Source organism: Equus przewalskii, chromosome 6 (genome assembly GCF_037783145.1).
Source record: "Equus przewalskii isolate Varuska chromosome 6, EquPr2, whole genome shotgun sequence".
Taxonomy (NCBI): domain Eukaryota; kingdom Metazoa; phylum Chordata; class Mammalia; order Perissodactyla; family Equidae; genus Equus; species Equus przewalskii.
This window is the reverse complement of record NC_091836.1, coordinates 48,527,102-48,545,706: the sequence shown is the minus strand read 5'-3', so window position 1 is coordinate 48,545,706 and position 18,605 is coordinate 48,527,102. Positions and strand designations below refer to the sequence as shown.

Below are 18,605 nucleotides of genomic sequence, written 5' to 3'. Positions count from 1 at the left end.
GATGAGGAGTTGGCAGTTAAAACAAAAAACAGAGACATTCCTGAGTTAGGAAGTCAGAATGATTTCCTGGAAACCTCCTTCTAGACTATCCTTTTCCAGATAGTTCATAAAGGGGAGATGAATAACAGAAAATGAAATGGAAATATCTTCTGCATCTCTCAGTGCTTGATGCTGAACACCCTCAGAACTTGTCTTCCCACGTTGGATGCGTGACTGATCAATGATGCTACTGCCCAGCTGTGTTCCTCCCTGTATGGTAAACACTGGTGGCAAACTGGGCCCTTCTTTTCTCTCTTCATTGAGATCACTGTGGTTCTTAGGCCCGGCCCCTCAGCATTCTTCCAGGAATGCTTCTCTGTCCCTGGGTGTGGTGGAGTTATGGTTACACTTTGGGTGGACTTGAGAGGGCTGTTTGTCTCAGATGACATCAAAGGTGAGCACTTCCTCAGGGAATTGGGACAGGATATGAGCAGATATGGTATCTGTGCAGGATAAATGGAAAGTATGCCTGTCAGAGTGTCCCCAACACTGTTGGAATGAACATTACTCTCTAGTATTATAATGGAATGACCATTATGATGAAACCAAGTTTTCTGATGTCTCATTATACTTCGATTAAATAGTGTAACCACAAGGATCAGATGGGTCATGGCCACAGAGAGTGATTTAACCAATGATAAGAAAGAGTCTCTGCTTACCTTTTTTACAGGATACAAATATTTTAATGTCAGAAACATTTTCTAAACTTAACCATTCTGAACAACCAGAAGTTGGTTTTCTGCTAAAATGATGTTGATGTTGTTTTTCTCCCAATGCAGTTATTCTGAATCTGACTGAAGCATTGGAAGGATGCCCACCTACTGCATCCTTGGTGTTGTAACTGAACTCAATGGGTTCGCCTCTTGGTCAGAGCAGAGCTGAAAACACAAGCAAAGCAGAAGTAGGTGAAGAAAGATTTATTTCTTGCAAAACCAATGGAGAACACCAGGGCTCTCTGCCAAAGCAGAGTCTGCCCAAACAAGAATTTGAGGTCAAGGGGTCCTTTTCTTGAGGTCATAGTACAGTTCATGAATATTCAGTTAAGGAAGACTCAGGAGAGCAGGGTTTATTGCCTAACCGTCACGTTCCTTCAAGTCTCATTGGTAGAAGGGACACGAGCTACTACATACATAGTATGATCCAGAAATGTCTCCCTGGTCCCTCTCACAGGAAGAGAATTTAAAATATTAGAGTTGATAATGGGGAAAGTTCACTTCAGAGCAGATCCAGGCGAATACAACTGGCTTCGGCCAGGCTGCTTGTGGGAAGCTTCTGTGTTCAGGCTCTTCCTGTAACTTTCCATCTGCAGATACTCCACAGACAACGTTAGTTTCGGTCAGATCCTCTGTACCCCTTTCTTGGCCTAGTTCCCTGGTCACCGTGTCTGTCTGTGTACCTATTTGGCAAAACTATGTCAGACTGCAGTTGTCAACAAACATCAAAATGGAGAGAGACTAATCATTGCATATAGTGAGGGGACCTTCAGTTGTGTGTTTGTAAAGAAGCATCACAGTCCCAGGAGTCCCGTCCCAGCACTACCTTTCCATGCAAATATCCCTGCAGAGGACTGATAGACAGATCTGGCATTGTGCTCAGACACCTAAACTCAGGGGCTGTCACTCAGACTCAAGAGGGCGAGTCATTTGAACTGTCCAATCAGAGGCGGCGCAGGGGCAGGTGGGTGGGGCGAAGCTCTGCGACCTCCGGCTGTTTGGTGCTGTTGCGGCCGCGCTGGGGGCCCGGTCTCCCGCCATTAGAGTCTGCGCTTGTCTCGACGCCTGTTGTCTCGAGTTGTGACCTGTAGCGACCGCAGTGTCCTAGGAAGGACTCGGGGGACCCAGGAGCCCTAGAAATGCTGAGTGTGCCGCCCCGGGATGAGGACGCGGGAGGCGGGGCTGGTAGGAAGCCGCGGGGCTGGTGGGAAGCGGCGGGGCGGGCCCGGCCTCCCGCGGTCCCCTCCGGGGTCTGAGGCCCCGAGTCCGCGGTGGCGCCGCTCGGCCCTCAGGCCCCTCCGGCCGCAGCGTGGGGGCGGGGCCGGCAGCCGGGCCCCGGGCGTCCTGTGGTCCCTGCGCGCGGCGACTGGGGCCGGAGCGTCTCTGGGCCGCTGTGCGCCCGCAGCCCCGCGTGTCCCAGGAGGTCCCCAGGGCCTCCTTTCTCCAGAGGGGACCCGTTTCCTTCTCAATTTTCCGTACATTTGAGGAGCAGAGTCTCAAATCCCTGACCCTGTCCCGCGCGTCCAGGTCTTCCCAGGGCTGGGAACAAATGCCTGAATTTCCAGTGTCTCGCCGAATTCCCAAATGCCAACTTCCTGCCTTCGATTCACAGCATTATCATCAAGTATTTGTCCTTGCTGGAATTGAAACAGATTGAATATTTTAATTGCTTATCGTTTTCTCACAGTCCGTGGATTCCTGTTTCAGAAAGATTTGTTTGTGTTGATATTTTCCGTGAGTGAAAAGCAGCCTCTCATCGCCTGGAACTACGTTGCATGAAATCCTCGTGCATCTCCCCAGGATCTTCCTGGGCGCAGACATCCTGTGGGCAGTCCTCTGGGGGCAGGTTCCTCTTCAGAAACTACCCGGGATGATCTGTCCTGTCAGCACTGTCCCCACCTGCGTTAGTCACCTTTGGACAGGTTTATTCACTTTATTTTAGTCTCAGTTTTTCATTGAGCAAAAATATATTTAATCAACAGGAAACACAATGTAAAAGATTTCCAAAGAGACACGAAACAGGTGAATTTCAGGAAACACAAAATATTTCAGTTTTACGTGGCCTGTACTCAATTCTTGTTTACTTTTTTCCTCCCGTCGTGGGTCGTAATATTCTGAGGTGTGTTCTCTTATTTTGGGTGAGATAAAATGGATTTCCACAACTTAGACTTCCGGACCTGAAGTGTTCAGGTAGGATTCATAGTTTATAAAAATATTTCCTGTCTGGGAAATAATATGATAATGTCATTGTTTTTCCAGAATGCATTACTTTCTTGAGGGGTTTCTTGTTGATTTAGCAAATTGATATACCATTTTCTTCCCTCGTTTCCGCATAAAGACTTGTTTGAGTGTATTCGCTGGATGGTTCAAACACTGGGTTTGTGTCATTTAAAATATCAGTGATGGTCCCAAAAAACTCCAGTGGGGACAGAGGCTTGAGGTCAGTGAGCCTAAGCTAAGGCGCCCTTCAGCCTGCAGAGGGAAGGCCTTGAAGGCCCAGCTGTCCTTCCTGGGGAACCTCCCCCTGCAGGTGTCCTACTGCTCACACCCCCATGGAAGGAGCCTTTCTCCTGAGACGAGCTGCAGAGCCCTGGAAAGCTGGGTGTGCACGTGCTCATGGGGTGGGGAGTGATGCCCTTTCTGAGGTTGTAGCTGTGGTTCCCTTGGGCTTGTTTCTAGACATAATTGGAGTTTTGCATGCACAGTGTAGTTGCACTCAGAGTAATTTGTTTACACTGAGAAAGTGTGAGAGTCAGGAGCTCTGTGTCCTGGATTAGGGCCCATTAATCTGGGGGTCCATTTGGGTCAGAACCTTAAACTGAATCCAGCTGTTTTCCTCACTGTGAGAATGGAGCCTGAGAGAGGGAGCATGTGCACTGTTCCCTGGGGAGAGGAGGGTGTGTGGGGCTCCCAGAGCTCCTTCCTGTGGCTGCTCAGGTGCCCTCCTCTCCTTCTCCAGGGACTGACCCCCTCCGGGGTTCTGTCTCCACCAGGAGAGTCAGGAATGTGGGACCTCTGACTGGCTTTCCTTCTGTCCTGTGGGAAGCAGGCTGCTCATCTGAGCTGGTTCCAGTGTTTATGTTTCTTCCCTTTGGATTCCTTTATCGATGGACTAGTGCAGCCCTCTGGCTCTCGTTTCCCTTAGCACTTGGGCCCTGAGAGTGTAAGTTGATTGAAGAATTTGATGTGAGGAAAGCAAGAAAATTTTTTCATTTTCAGGTTGGTTTTTCTTATGTGGGTGTCTCTAGAGAACACAGAAATTTAAAAGGCTAAAGCAATTGAAATTCTGTTTTAATCGATGTGAGGAAAACTTCTGAAAGCTTATGTAAATCTTTGAAAATCTAATACAGTTAAGGCTTCAAACTCAAACCTTGACTGCCTTATAATAGGCTGTTATTCTTGAAAATAGCCCAGTGTGAGCTATAGAGGAAGGACAAAGTAGGATGCCACAGGTCCTTGTAGTTAGAGATTTCAAAATTTAATTTTGTATGGTTTACACTTTTCTCAAAGTTAGTCTTTAAAGGAATTAAATGTTAGAATAGCGTCCTATGTACAAGAGTTAAAATTAAAGGATATAAATTTGTTTATTTGAAATAAATCTGTAAGATAGCAAAGATACAACCTATCCTGGTCCCCTCCAGCCCTGTTACTCCGGTCACCCCAAATACACAGTTTTGATCATTTCTGAGCCCTTGTTAGTGTTTCTTTATATAAACCCTTCGAGAATGCATATTTTTCTTAGCCACATTTGTCCTTGTAGTGAGCAGTCAGACTCCAGATTTTTGGTGACTGCTCACAGCTTAAGCCCCACCCACCCTCTTCCCCTTGTGCCCCCACCTGGACAAGCTGAGGAGGAAGCCTTGGTGCTCTCTCCTCTAGAGCAGGCAGGAGAGTCCCACCACCCCAGCCCCTGCCTGTGTGCAGAGCTCTTGCCCCAGCCCCACCCCCAGGCCCAGTGAACCCCCAGGCCAGGCTCCACTCCTTACTTTCTGAGCCCTGTGAGAGCTGCTGGAGAGGCTGGCCCTGCCCTCCCCTCAGACCTCTATGATGTGAGTCCTAAGGCTTGTACTACCCTCTGTGTGTGTGCCACCCTGGCCTGCGTCTCTACAAGGGAACCATCCCTCTGCAGGTGACCATAATAGTTGGCGCCCTGAGCCACATGTGCAGACCTGACCCCACCCCTGGGTCTGTGTTCTCTGGGTCTGACTTTGCTCCCCTCCTCTGCTGCCTGGTGGCGGCATGCGCTGTGGTCTCCTGCTTGCTGGGGACAATCTTGTGCCACAAGAACAGCTTTATTTCCTGCTTCCTAATGTTTGTCCCTTTTATTTCCTTTTTGTGTCTAATTGTCTTAACTGAGAATTCCAGTACAGCTTGACTCGGAGTGTTGGGAGGGGACGTCCTTGTCTTCTTGATGTTACCAGACAGCATCCAGTTCTTTGAGTGTGGTCCACTATGATTAAACGAGAGTCCAGTAGATGTGGAGGTCGGTGTGGGCAGAGGGGAAGCATTCCTAGTCTGATGTTAGGCTCTCATTCTCTAGTGAGCCTGTGTCCCTGGGCCTGACCTTCTGTGGTATTGTAAGGGAGATGTTTGGTGTTTGTCCTCAGTTCCTAGTGAAAACCTCTTGATGCCCTTGGATTTCTTGAGTGAGAAGGGTGATAGAGTGTCCCTTGTTGTAATGAGACAACTGTTGGCCAGCTCCTAGATGGCTTCAGATTGGAGGTTGGACGCCAGAAACACCAAGCCTTGAGTTACAGCCCCAGTTACAGTTGGAACTTTCAGCCCCAGCGCCCAACCTCTGTGGAGAAGAGAGGGGCTGGAGACTGAGTTAATCACCAATGGGCAATGATTTAATAAATAGTGCCCATGTAATGCAGCCTCCATTGGAACCCTTACAGACAGAATTCAGAGAGTTTCTGGCTGGTGACCACATCAGGTGCTGGGAGGGTGGAGTGTCAGAGAGGATGTGGAATCTCTGCCGCCCCCTCCGCCTCCACTCCACTCAGCCATGTTCACATTTCCAGGAGATGTTATGGAAGGCGGGGTAAAATGTGGCAGCTTTTGTTTCATCAAACAACAATGGAAATGCAAGCTTGTTCCCTTTTGTTTGTAGTAATTTGTGTTTTCTTAGCAGTGTAGAGATTATGTGATTTGATAATTATTGGTATCTCATTTGATTCCCTGCCCCCATCCTCCCCCCATGATGCAAATGAAGGAAGTTAGGCCCCAGGTCTCACTCAAATTCGCATACCTCATAACAGTGGAATCTCTTTGTTTGAAGGCATAATGTGTGCCCTCTCCTGGGCAATGTCAAAAGTTTCCAACTCACAGAATACCACAAATTTTGTATAGTTAATGCAATTTTACAAATACGGCATCAGTTTCCAAACAGGACTCATAAGGCAAAAGGGTGTTCCACTTGTGTGACATTCTGGACGAGGGAAATGCATAGGAGTCTGACACAGATAAATTTTTAAGGATGAGAGGGTTCAGTACAATGGGCAGCATGAGCCTGTTCCTCTGGGGTGAAGGAGTGTCCTCCATCCTGATGGTGGTGTAAGTGTACATTCAGGAAAACTCACCACTGCTCTCTGTATGTGAATATACTGAGAACAATTAATAGAAAACAACAGAGATGTTCACATGCTAGGAGAACGTGAAACTCTCCTGAACTTTGCTACGTGTGCAACACTTCCTTCCACCCCCTTGGGTTCCTTCTTCGGAAGGAGTGGAAGGACTGGGAAGAAGGACATAGGCCACTGTGGACTGTACCTGGTACCCAGTCTGAATTAGAAAACCCCTCTAGGGCTACACCTGCCCTTGTGTCATTCACATAACTGATGAGAAAGTGATGGGGCTCCCGGCCTCCATCTTTGAGTTGACAGCAGGTTTCCTGGGTCATATCCTAGGAATGCGGTGACCTGAAACGTAAAACTGCACCTGACACATCTCCATGTGGGATCTGCCTGGGCGCATCCTCGTTGGACCCTTGGGCATCGACATCATGTATCCCAGAGCAGGTCTTGAGACTGTTTCCAGCTATTACGTTTCCCACTTGAAGCCCAATTGTTGTCTCCTTGCTGGGAAACATGTTTTGATGCAACATGTGTCCCACTCTGGAAGTTTTCTGTTGTGTTGACCTTAAAATTGAAAAAGTCAGTGGTTTTACCAGGGAAATGTGTTTACTTGGTAGTAGCAGAGGAAATAGAATTCAGGACCTGCAAATTACGATGAGCCATAGGCGGGGAGGGAGAAGAGAACAAAGGAGCTTGGTTTCATAGAGGACAGGAGGGAGCTGGGAGGGGCTGTTCCCAACAGAAGTCCCTTGAAGGAGGAGGAGAGATCAGGGTACTGACAGTGGCTGAGTGTGGTGGCTTCTCATTGGCTGGGCTGTTGCTGGGCAAGGAGAAATTCTTTGTCCCTCTTTCTGAGGTCTGTAAAGTAAGGGGTTTCCTGTTGGGGAATGGGAGGGACACTTCTTTGGGGTCTGCAATGTATGGCAAGTACTAATGGGTGGGTGTTAACCCTTCAGGTCTCCTGACTCCATTTTTTTATTTATATTTCTTTTTGAGGGAAATTAGCCCTAAGCTGACATCCACTCCAGTCTTCCTCTTTTTGCTGAGGAAGGCTGGCCCTGAGCTAACATCCATACCCATCTCCCTCTACTTTATATGTGGGACGTGTGCCACAGCATAGCTTGCCAAGCATTGCATAGGTCTGCAGCCAGGATCTGAACCGGTGAACCCCGGGCCTCCAAAGTGGAGTTGTGAACTTAACGGCTACACCACCAGGCTGGCCCCTTCCTGGCTCCATTGTAAATGAGATTTCCCATATTTATTTTCACATTTGTAATTCTACATTGACTGTGAGGTGAGGCAGTGGCAGCACCCAGAGTCCATGTCCTGAGGCACAGGCCCCCGGAACACAGTACTCCCCACTGTCACATACACATCACCTCTGCACCAACAAGCACAGTTTCGCAATAGTCTTGATGACACCAATATTGTCAAAGATTTGTCTTGCCTTGTCCTAGCTCTGGGAGTTCCCCAGGTGCCCGACTGTACCTAAATCACTCTCATGAGATCTCTGGCACATTCCACCCTGCGGTTTCAGTAGCTCATGTGCTGACCCCACCGGCTCACCTCAGAACCCGCCTCCAGAGTGAGTTTGGAGCCCACCCACCAAGGCCAGTGCTTACTTTTTCTCTAACAGGACTCACCCTGCAGAGTTGGAGCCCTGAGGCCTGTGGGAAATGGTGATCTCAGCCAGACCTTCCACAGTCAGGGGTCCTCTCTCTTCATGTTGGTCCCAGAATGCAACTGCCACCATGCCAACGGAAGAGGTGGGAAATTGTGGGGATTTCTGCTTTCCGAATTGCACAGGTATACAGGACATCCCCTCTTTGTCAGAGGCCTCACCCACAGCTTCTTGAAGGGAAGAGGCAAAAAAGAGCCCAGCCACATACCTGCATGCTCTTGCAACAACTTGCAGTAATTTTCTGGGTCCCTCAGGTGATGTCTGTGGCTGGGTGACCTGGGGTCTGAGGTCCAGAGGTGTCCACCTCTCCATCATGGAATGTTCCAGGGTGGGCCAGTCATAAAGGCCTTGGTGTGGATGGCTCATGGGATTGACCCACAAGAGGTCTGCACGCAGGTGAGACCTCAGGCACTGACAGATCCCAGATCACAGAGACTGAAGTGAAGGGCATGGCAGCTGGGCAACGATGCACGGACCTTTGTTGTGCACACTGAGCTTCCAATGGGAAAGCAAAGTGAGGAAGGGACACATGGTGAGGGTCGTGTTTCTGGAAGTGATCATAGCAGCATGAGGGGCTGGGACACGGTGATCACTGCAGCCATCGTGGGCCCTGACTCTCCCTCTTCAGGGCCTGGGCTGTGGGTGTGTGGGCCATTATCTCTGAGGGTTGGTGACTTTGTGTGTCTCGTGTGGGTGTGTGCATGTGTGTGTCCAGTGAGAAAGCCTTTGTTGACTTTGTCTGTCTGTCTGCAGGGCTATGTCTTTGACATATGTTGTGGTTTTTTAGTCATATTCTTGCCTAATTGCTCTGGTGGCACCTTTCTCACCACGGTGGGTGGAGCTGGTGAGAGCAGACATCTGTGTCTTCTCTCTGATCTGAGAGAGAAAGCCCGCAGTCCTTCACCATCAAGAGTGACGTCAGCTGTGGGTTCTTCACTGATGCTTTATTTCAGGGTGAGGGAGTTGACTGAGGGAGGTTCTCCTAGTTTCCTGAGTGTTTTCCTTGAAGGGCTGTTGAACTTGGTCTCATGCTTGTTTGTATCTGTTGATATGATCCTCTCGTTCTTGACATTGATTCCATTAATGGTTTCTTATGTTAATTCATTTTCAGAGGCAAAACCATTTCTTTCCTGGGTTAAATTCCACATGGTCGTGGTTTTAGGTCCTGTGATATATTGCTGGAATCAGTGTATTAGTGTTTTGGTAGGCTTTTTTCATCTATATTAAAAGAAGTATCTGTATACTGTAGTATAATGTAGTATCATATAAACTTTTCTAAGGCTGCATATAGTGTGTATCTGTGTGTGTATGTGTGTATATATAGGGAGAATGTAGAATACAGTATGTATGTATTTCCACAAATGGTATATTCAGTACATTATCTGTATATAGTATAGGTGGCATATAGTATATTGTTATACGTAATCAGTATTATATATAAGTAGAATATATTTCATATAACTAACATATATAGTCATTTCTATCGTGTATAGTATAGCAATATAATTTTTCAGAATACTATTACAGTCTTATCAGTCTGTAGCATAGTGGGTCTCATTACCATGTCTGTCCAGAGAATTATTCAAATAAGCCATCCTCATCCTCCCGTGGGAGCATGGGGGCACCTCATTGTGTTGAGGCTCCAAAGCCGCCCCCCCGAGCCCTGTTTGTTTTCTCTGCTTCTGATTTCAAGTGCGGTGTGTGTGTGTCTCAGAAACAGTAACTAACTTCTCAGCCAGAGGATTGAGCTGAGGCTCCGTGGTTTGATGTTCAGTTGGTGCAGAGACCCGTGTGACCTTCTTTTGTATTTGAGGAACTGTGGGAAAGATTATCACACAGTCTTACTTCCAAAGGGTTGCCTCGAATAACGAGTTGATGTGGTTGTGACCAGGCAGCTCGACCATTGGCACTGAGCAAAAAGCCTGTAAAACTGTGAAGATGAGGCAGACTGTTGGCATCTTCTAGCCAGATTGCCTGGAGTTTGACCCTGCTGAGCACTGGGTCCCCTCTTTGATCAGGGACGGCCTGGTTAGGGACAGCAGCAGCAGCTCTGTGGTGTTCTCCATCACGTGTGCTGGTGGCACACCACATTGACATGACCTAGGTGCTGGATGTATTAGACATGAACAAGAAAGCAAAGCACATTTCACCATGTAAGCCACTTGACTTTTGCACGTCAAAGGGGAGAGAAAATAGTTACTGTAGTTGATTCTTTTGCATAAATACTGAAAAGACTTAGAAGAAATGAATTCCATTCTTGTGTACATGGGCATGGGGAAATGAGATGCCAGTCCCAGAAGACATGCTGGATGTCAGCCTTCAGACACACTTTGAGATCTCAGGCTGAATTTTTGAAACTTGATACTCAAAAGAAACAATCCATGAAAAACAGAGTGTATGAACCATTTTATTTTTCATACTCTTGAATAACAGAAGTTGACAGTAAATTTTAAAGGTCTCATTGGCTTTATTGAGCATTTCGTGAGGTGAGCAGCATCCCATCCAGCAAGAGAGAGGAGCTCGACGTGGTACAGAAAAGGGAAACCATGTAAAGGCAAGAAAATGAAGTCGTAAACATAAAATCGGAATATTTTAGGCCAGGTTACCTTCTTTTTGGGATAGGAGGGTCTTATTAGATTCCTGGGAAAGGCTGAAGCTTCAGTTAGGTGAGGGATTTGGCCCTGGTTGGGTGATGTGGGAGTAGCAAGATGACTCCATCGTGGGCTCGTGGTTTTCCTTTCTACAATTTCCCCTCATTGATGAGACTCGCAGCTTAACAGAGATGTGATCAAATTTAAGGCACTCGTGCCCCTCTCAGCTACTGCTGTGACATTCTCTCAGGTCTTACTCTTCCCTTGGGTCATAGCCAGAGGTTATGTGTTTTTGCTTAACCCCTGTGACCCGCAGGTTTACAGCCTTTACCCTCTGAAAGGCTGCAGGTTCACAATCTGTAGGGTGGTCATCTCTGTTCTTTTCTGAGGTTCCAGTGCAGGGAGAGCACCGCTCAGTGGTTAGCAGCTGCAAATACGCACTTGACGCATCAGAGATAACACAGTGCGCCGGGGAGTTCATGCTGATTCCAGTAGGCAGGGGAGCTCTGAACATCGGCGGTGCACTTTGGAGCCATGGTCCCCAAGACCCAACCAATCACAATCAGTAAGTCAAAGAAAGACCCCATGGAAGGAGTCACCTTCTAATAAAGCTATTTGCTTGCTCAGTGATCCTGTGTTATTGAGTTTCACCTTCCCCAGAAGTGTTCATTCAGGAGCAGCAGGTGGGGGCGGCCACAGCACAGACGCCTCCCTGCTCAGCTAAGAGAGAATCAAGGGCTGTCCTGGTGCCAAGGCCAACGGTGGCCAGAGAGTCTAAGGATCTTTGTTGGGCAGCTCTTGTCTTAGCAATGGGTTTGCAATGTCTTCAAGAGCTGAGGAGAGGTTTTCTGATCATATTCTCATTTACCTTTCCTCCTAACCAGGGAGGTATGGCCCTGTGAAAGGAAGCGACTCGGAAGTCCTCAGTGCCTCCTGGTAGGTCCTTGCGGACTCAGTGATGTAAATTCAGGGGCATCAACCGGTGGGACGTCTTGCTTGTGAAAGTTAGGGGCGCAGTTACATAATGTAAGAGGCATTGCCTAGTTATGCACTGCCATCCAGCAAATTCTGACATGTGCTACAACTGATCTATACACTTCCAAAATGGTGGAAATGTATGTTTCATGATATCTGTATATCACCACAATTTAAAGTAAAAGTTTTAAGGCAACAGTGAAAACAAAACCCACAGAATGGAAGAAAATGTTGGAAACCATGTATCTCATAAGGCACTGGTACGAAAAACATCTAAATACCTCTTGCAACTTAGTTTTAAAAAGTCAAATAACTCTATTTAAATGTGTCAAAGGATCTCAGTATGTCCTTTTCCAAAGAAGATGGAGAGGTGGTCAAGAGCATATGAAAATATGCTGGACATTGTTAGTCATCAAGGAAATGCAAATGAGAACCCCAGTTAGATGAGGCTTCACAACCACTAGGATAGCCACAATCCAGAAGGAAGATGATAACAAGTTTTCTTGGGGATATATTTAGAAATGTGAACTTTCATACACGGGTGGTAAGAATACAACATGGTGTAGTTAATGTGGGAAAAGGTCTGGTCTGGGATTTCCTCAAATATACAACCTAAAATTACCATATGATCCATCATTGCCAACTGTGGGTACCTACGTGTGTGTGTGTTGAGAACACTTAAGCCTCTGACTTAGTGAATTTCAGGTCTACAAATTGTATATCAAGTCATCATGATTTTATCTTTAACTATAGACAATTTTATTAGTCATTTGTATCTCGGTAAAGCTGGGGGCAGTGGAAGAGTTTCTAGATGCATCCCACATTTACATGAGGATTTATTGTTTTCCTTATGACAGTGAAAATAGGAATCAATTGCCTTAGGCATAGTGCTTAACATTTTCGAGGTCTCTAGGGACTTGGGTAAAAACTGATCTAAAATAAATTTCCTCCTAGTGTAAAATGTACAGCTGACTTTAATGACCGTGTGTCACACCCTGTGGTTAGACTGTTACCAGACAAAGATGTGGTTCTCCCAACCGATGCACATAAAAAGCCACTTATTCCCGCATCAGCCTTTGGGGAAAGAGAACAGGTTATCCTCAGTCAATCTGTAAGGAGACAGGAGGCACATGCTGTCAGATCTGCATTACCGATTCAGGATTTGGGGAAAATTTCAGAGGTTCCGGGAACAGGCTGGCCTGTGGAAATGCTGCCGGGGCAGGTGTGCATTGGAGGCATTTAGCATTTATGGTAGGTTTGAAACATGACAAGGTTCTAAGCAGTTAGGGCAAGGTGTGGATGGGTTTCAACAGCAGGTCTTCCTGCACGATGGACCCCTCACCTCTGATGAGGGTGTGACTTTCAAGTCCTGGTCGTGTCCCCCTCCTTTAGTTCCATGGGGAGGACAGTGGTGGTTTCTGGTGTCATTTCAGGTCAAGATTTCTTGTGGACATGGGCTGACGTCATGCTTTGTAGTTTTCTGAAAACCAGCTCTTGATCACTGTGTTGATAAGAGATGGGTCATTTCACACTGGTCCAAGTGGCCCAGAGTTACAAGACTGAAGAGTCCCTGTACCCAGGGTAGGGCTGTGGGATTCCAGCTTCGCACCAGAGCGAAGCCCTCTGGGATTCCTTATCTTAAGCACCAAATGAGTGGGGATGGGGAAGGCGTGGGTGGAGGGCTCCACTAGCAAGATTCAAAGATTAAACTGGAGCCTGGCTCTTTGTGACAAATGGTGAAGTCCTATTTAAATGTCTCCGATTCTATACAAGGGGCGTAATTCCATGATTGGCCCTGAAGCCTTACCCCAAGCCCTTGAGCCCTAAAGCCCATAAGACCGTCTTGTTTCAGTGTGGCCTGGCCTGGGCCACCCCCGTGGTGTAGCCTTATTGCTCCCTTTGGAAACTCAGCCAGGAATTCTCTGTGCACACCTGTGCCCATGTGTTCATAAAGAGCTGAGTGAAGAGAGTAGAGGCAGCCCCAAGGCAGGAAAAAGTTGTGTGTAAATGCAAATATGCCAGTGAGTCAGGTTCCAGCCAGCAGCCTAGGCGGGTTCCTTGGAGCCGTGCAGCCTCCCCCGCACTGTCACTCATCCATGAGAGGGTGGGTCCTTCCTGACTGTCCAATCAGGGGAGCCCCTGGGGCAGGTGGGTGGGGTGATGCAGTGCATCCTCTTGGAGCTCCTTTCTTGTTCCTGTCCTGCTTGGGGTAGATTGTCTCGTGCCCTGAATGGTCCCTGGTGGCTCTGCCACCCTGTCCGTCCTGCTGTGAGCTGCACTGGCCATAGGAGCCACGAGAAGGACTCAGGGAGACGGAGGAGACTCAGAAATGATGAGTGTGCTGCCCTGGGGTGAGGAGACGGGGAGGAGGGACTGGTTGGCACTGGCCACAGCAGGACCCAGCCTCCCTGTGGACACTTCTGGAGTCTGGGGCCCCGAGTCTGCAGGTGACAGGGCTTACATCTCAACTGGGAGTGTTTCTTCCCTCAATTTGGGATGTAGTCACTTTCTGAGTGTGTTTTCCTTCTGAACTGTAGGCAAACAGGCAGTTCCTGTGAGCTGATTCATTTATTCTTGTTTCTGTCCTTGGATTCCTGTAGAAGGTGAAGATTGCAGCCCTTTGATTCTGGTTTCCGTTCACACCTAGGGTTTTAAAATGTCAGTTGATAGAGATGATGTGAGTAAGGTGAGAAAATTGAAGAGGAGAATAGAATTTTTGTTCCGTTGAGGCTCGAGAACCTCCAGATGTGAGATGGGTTTACTTAAGTTTTCAGGTGCTTGTTCCAATTTTAGGTCAGTTTTTGTGTGTTGTGTCCCTCAAAGACATTTAAAAGTGTCTACAGCAGGAACATGGAAGGACCTGGAGGGAGTCACGCTAAGCGAAATAAGGCAGTCTGAGAAGGACAAACACCAGATGATTTCACTCACATGTGGAATATAAACAAGTACTGAGACAAAGAAAACAGTTCAGTGGTTACCAGGGGAACGGGGGGGTAGGGGGGCACTGGGGGCGAAAGGGAGCACTTATGTGGTGACAGTCAAGAAATCATGTACAACTGAAATCTCACCTTGCTGTAAACTGTTATGAACTCCCCCCAAAAAAGTCTATACTAATCCAGGGCCGGCCTGGTGGCACAGCAGTTAAGTGTGCACCTTGTGCTTCGGCAGCCCGGGGTTCACAGGTTCTGATGTTGGGTGCGGACATGTCACTGCTTGTCAAGCCATGCTGTGGTAGGCATCCCACGTATAAAGTAGAGGAAGATGGGCACGGATGTTCGCTCAGGGCCAGCCTTCCTCAGCAAAAAGAGGAGGATTGGCAGCAGTTAGCTCAGGGCTAAGCTTCCTTAAAAAAAACAGTCTATACTATTCCTTAGTGTTGCCTGCAGCCGCAAAGGGCAAGGAATGACGGGCAGCACCCAGGCTACTTGGTTGTTTAAGCAATCAGAGTTTATTGATAAAGGGAAAGGGGATGAGGAGCGGGGATACAGGGGAACAACAAACGGATACTCACACCATCCACACGACAGTTAGCCGGGAAGTCCCGACAGTTTGTCCGGCGGGTGGGATGCCAACTGTCCGGGTCTGAGGCAAAGTGTCCTTTCCTCACTAAGACTCCCACTCGTTCTCTGCCTGGGTTTCTCTGGGTTCCGACTCCGGTTTCAGACATTTGGATACTTTGAGTCATTTCTTCTTGTTCCCACGGATGGGATGTTTCTAAAGTCCCATCAGGTGCCCGTCAGGGTGGCCAGCCCAGACAAGGAACATGGCGCAGGACATATTCTTTGTAACTTGTGCCTTAGAGTCAGGGCCGAAGTGGCCATCTTTGGCCCCGAGCCCAGACACATTCCTTCGTGTAGGGCCCAGGCCCAGTGTCCTTGGAAGGCAGGGTGGTCCGTGAACTCTGTAAACCCAGGCAGATGAATTCCTACTTTAATGGAGGTGAAGGAAAAGCCCTTGAATTTCTATTTTCATTGATAGGAGGAAACAGGTCAAAGCTTATGTAAATATTTGGAATTCCTAGTTTATCACAGGGCCTAATTGTAAACCCCAATGTGTTATAATATGCTACTCGTTCCTGAAAATATCCGCAGTGTGACATATAGTGGAGGGACAAACGATAATGCCCTTGTCCTTTTACTTAGAAAGGGTTTGGTGGGGCTGGCCCCGTGGCTGAGTGGTTGAGTTCACGTGCTCTGCCTTGGCAGCCCAGGGTTTCGCAGGTTTGGATCCTGGGTGAGGACATGGCACCGCTCATCATGCCATGCTGAGGCGGCGTCCCACATGCCACAACTAGATGGACCCACAACTAAAAATATACAACTGTGTACTGGGGGAACTTGGGGAGAAAAAGCAGAAAAAAGACACAATTGGCAACAGTTGTTAGCCTAGGTGGCAATCGTTAAAATAAAAAAGGGGGTGTTTTCTAATTGTTTTCTAATGTTTATGGTTTTATTAGTGTTTTTAAAATTGTTTCCAATTTATTTTTCCATATATATTTCAGTTTATTTCTTTCTGTGTACATCGTAATATATTTTGCATTCTGCGTGGATTACATCATGTTCACCCCCCAAAGACTAATTATAATCCATCACCACACGTGTGCTTAATCACTCACTTCACCCCTCCACCCTACAACCACCAATCCAATCTCTGTTGCCATGTGTGTGTGTGTTGTTTTCATCTTCTCCCTATGAGTGAGATCATATGACACTTGACCCTCCCCCTCTGACGCTCACCCTGAAGGTCCATCCATGTTGTCGCTTCATTTCTCCTGGCAGAGCAGCACTCCACTGCGTACTCACAGCACATCTTCCTTATCTGTTCGTCCCTCGATGGGCATCTAGGTCACCTCCAAGTCCTGGCCATCGTGAATAATGCAGCAGTGAACATGGGGTGCAGGTATCTTGATGCATTTGTCTTTTCAAGTTCCCGGGATAAACACCCAGCAGTGGACCAGCTGGCTCACCTGGTAAGTCCATACTGCTTTCCTCAGTGGCTGCACAGCCTGCACCCCCACCAGCAGTGTACGAGGGTTATTAGTGTTTAAAGGATTAAATCTGGGAGTGGTTTCTCTGTAGACAAGTTAAAATTAAATTACTTTTAAATATCAAAACTTAATTAAAAATAATGATCAATAGGAAAATAAGGAGTATAAACATTTTGCTCCTTACTTTTAATAAATAATGAATGAGAAGGTTAAAACCTTCCTAAGACGGGGTCTGGCCTGATGGTGTAGTGGTTGAGTTCACAGACTCTGCTTCAGCAGCCCGGGGTTCACAGGTTCAGATCCCGGGTGTGGACGTCCACACCACTCATCAAGCCGTGTTGTGGCAGCATCCCACATAGAAAATACAAGAAGGATGGGCACAGATGTTAGCTCAGGGACGCTTTTCCTCGTGACTTTGGAAAAGTTAAGCCTCACCCTCCCTTTTCCCCTAGGCCTTATCTGATTGGGCAAAGCCCAGATAGACACCTGCAGTCACTTCAGGTTCCTCTCTGACAGAAGTGGAGGAAATATGAGTGCTAAGAACCTGTTCAGAGTTTCATAGTCCAGATTCTCTACCAGCAAACATTGCAGGTTTCACCATCACATGAGGGGACATTTCCCTTTCAAACCCCTGACACCATATCAGCACAGATGATGTGGATACAATGACTGGATGAAAACAGAGCTGTGAGGCACAGACTCTACTTAAGATTGAGTTTCTAGGGAAACCCAACACACCAGGGAGATAAGTGCAAGGGCACTGCAGACCGTGAAGCCCCTGACCCCTCCAGCTGCAGCAAACACGAAACATAGTGTGACTCCTATTCAAGAAATCATAATGCCTCACACTAAAGGCCTGTTTACCTGAAATTCTGTTTCTTCATACATCATGTCTGGGTTTCAACCAAAAATTAGATGGCATGTGGAAAAGAAAGAAAAAAACACATTTTAAAGAGCCAAAGCAATCATCAACTGGAGACGTGGGTGCGACAGAGATTTTTGAAAGACTGGACTGAATTTGAAGTATCTATTCATTTCACACAGAGCAGACTTCAGAACAGGGAGTATATCTGAGAAGGCCCATGTATTGAAAATATATAAAGACCGATTATAACATAACAATAGTCAAATAACTCAATTTATAAATGGCTAGGGATCTGCATACACATTTTTCTGAGGAAGGTAGACAGATGGCTAAGAGCATATGAAAAAATGCTGGACATCATTAGTCATCAAGGAAACGCAAATCAAAGTCCCAATGAGGTACCACTTCCCAACCACTAGGAGGGTTAGAATAAAAATAGGAGAGCATGTCGAATCTTGTGGAGGCTACATGGAGAGCGTGGAACCCTCATACATGGGTGGTATGAGTATGAAGTGGTGCAGACAGTCCGGAAAACGGTCTGGGAGCTCCTCAAAACTTAAACCTACGATTGCCATATGACCCTTCAATTCCCCTCCTAGCCATATGTCCAAGAAAAATGAAAACACATGTTCAGATACAAACTTGCCCATCAGTTTTTAGGAACTTTATTCATAGAAGCTAAAAGGTGAAAACAAATCAGAGTAGCCTTTAAAGGATGAAGAGATAGATACGTGTGTTGTAGCCATACACTGGAATCATTCAGCCGTGAGAATGAAGCAAGTGTTGATACATGCAGCAACATGGATATGCTTTGAAAAATTAGGCTAAGTGAAGCCAATTGCAAAGACCATATGTTACATAATTGCATTCAGAGGTAAGACCCGAATAGGGAGAAGTAGGGACGGAAAGGAGATGAGTGGTTGTCAGGGCTAGGACTGGAGGAGGAAGGTGGAAAGATTGGGAGCGATAGCTAAAGGACAATGGAGTTTCTTTTTCAAGGGATGAAGATGTTCAGAAACTGTTGTGATTATCGCACGTATCTGTGAATATACTGACAACCGGTGAGCTGTACACTTTAAGGGGGTGCACTGTGCAGTATATGCATTACATCTCGAGAAAGCTGTTGAAGTAAATAAATCAGTAAAGTTCTGAAATCCAAGCATATGAGAATTTCCAAC

General features: G+C 47.1%; 3 protein-coding genes and 1 long non-coding RNA gene across 9 annotated transcripts in view; 2 read left to right on the top strand and 2 right to left on the bottom strand.

Moving 5' to 3' along the window:
- Window positions 1-18,605, top strand: part of LOC103545992 (zinc finger protein 709-like) — a 515,885-nt gene that overhangs the window by 52,173 nt on the left and 445,107 nt on the right. The gene's annotated exons all lie outside the window — the stretch shown is intronic.
- LOC103564867 (zinc finger protein 709-like) overlaps window positions 1-18,605 on the top strand; it is a 308,739-nt gene that overhangs the window by 52,178 nt on the left and 237,956 nt on the right. The window lies entirely within an intron of this gene.
- The window catches only part of LOC103544955 (zinc finger protein 709-like), a 381,325-nt gene that overhangs the window by 160,000 nt on the left and 202,720 nt on the right, over window positions 1-18,605 (bottom strand). The gene's annotated exons all lie outside the window — the stretch shown is intronic.
- On the bottom strand, window positions 16,301-16,883 carry LOC139084138 (uncharacterized). Its single transcript, XR_011541487.1, has 3 exons — window positions 16,747-16,883; window positions 16,542-16,647; window positions 16,301-16,433 (listed from the first exon to the last, which is right to left on the bottom strand). It is a non-coding gene; the product is annotated as an uncharacterized lncRNA (long non-coding RNA).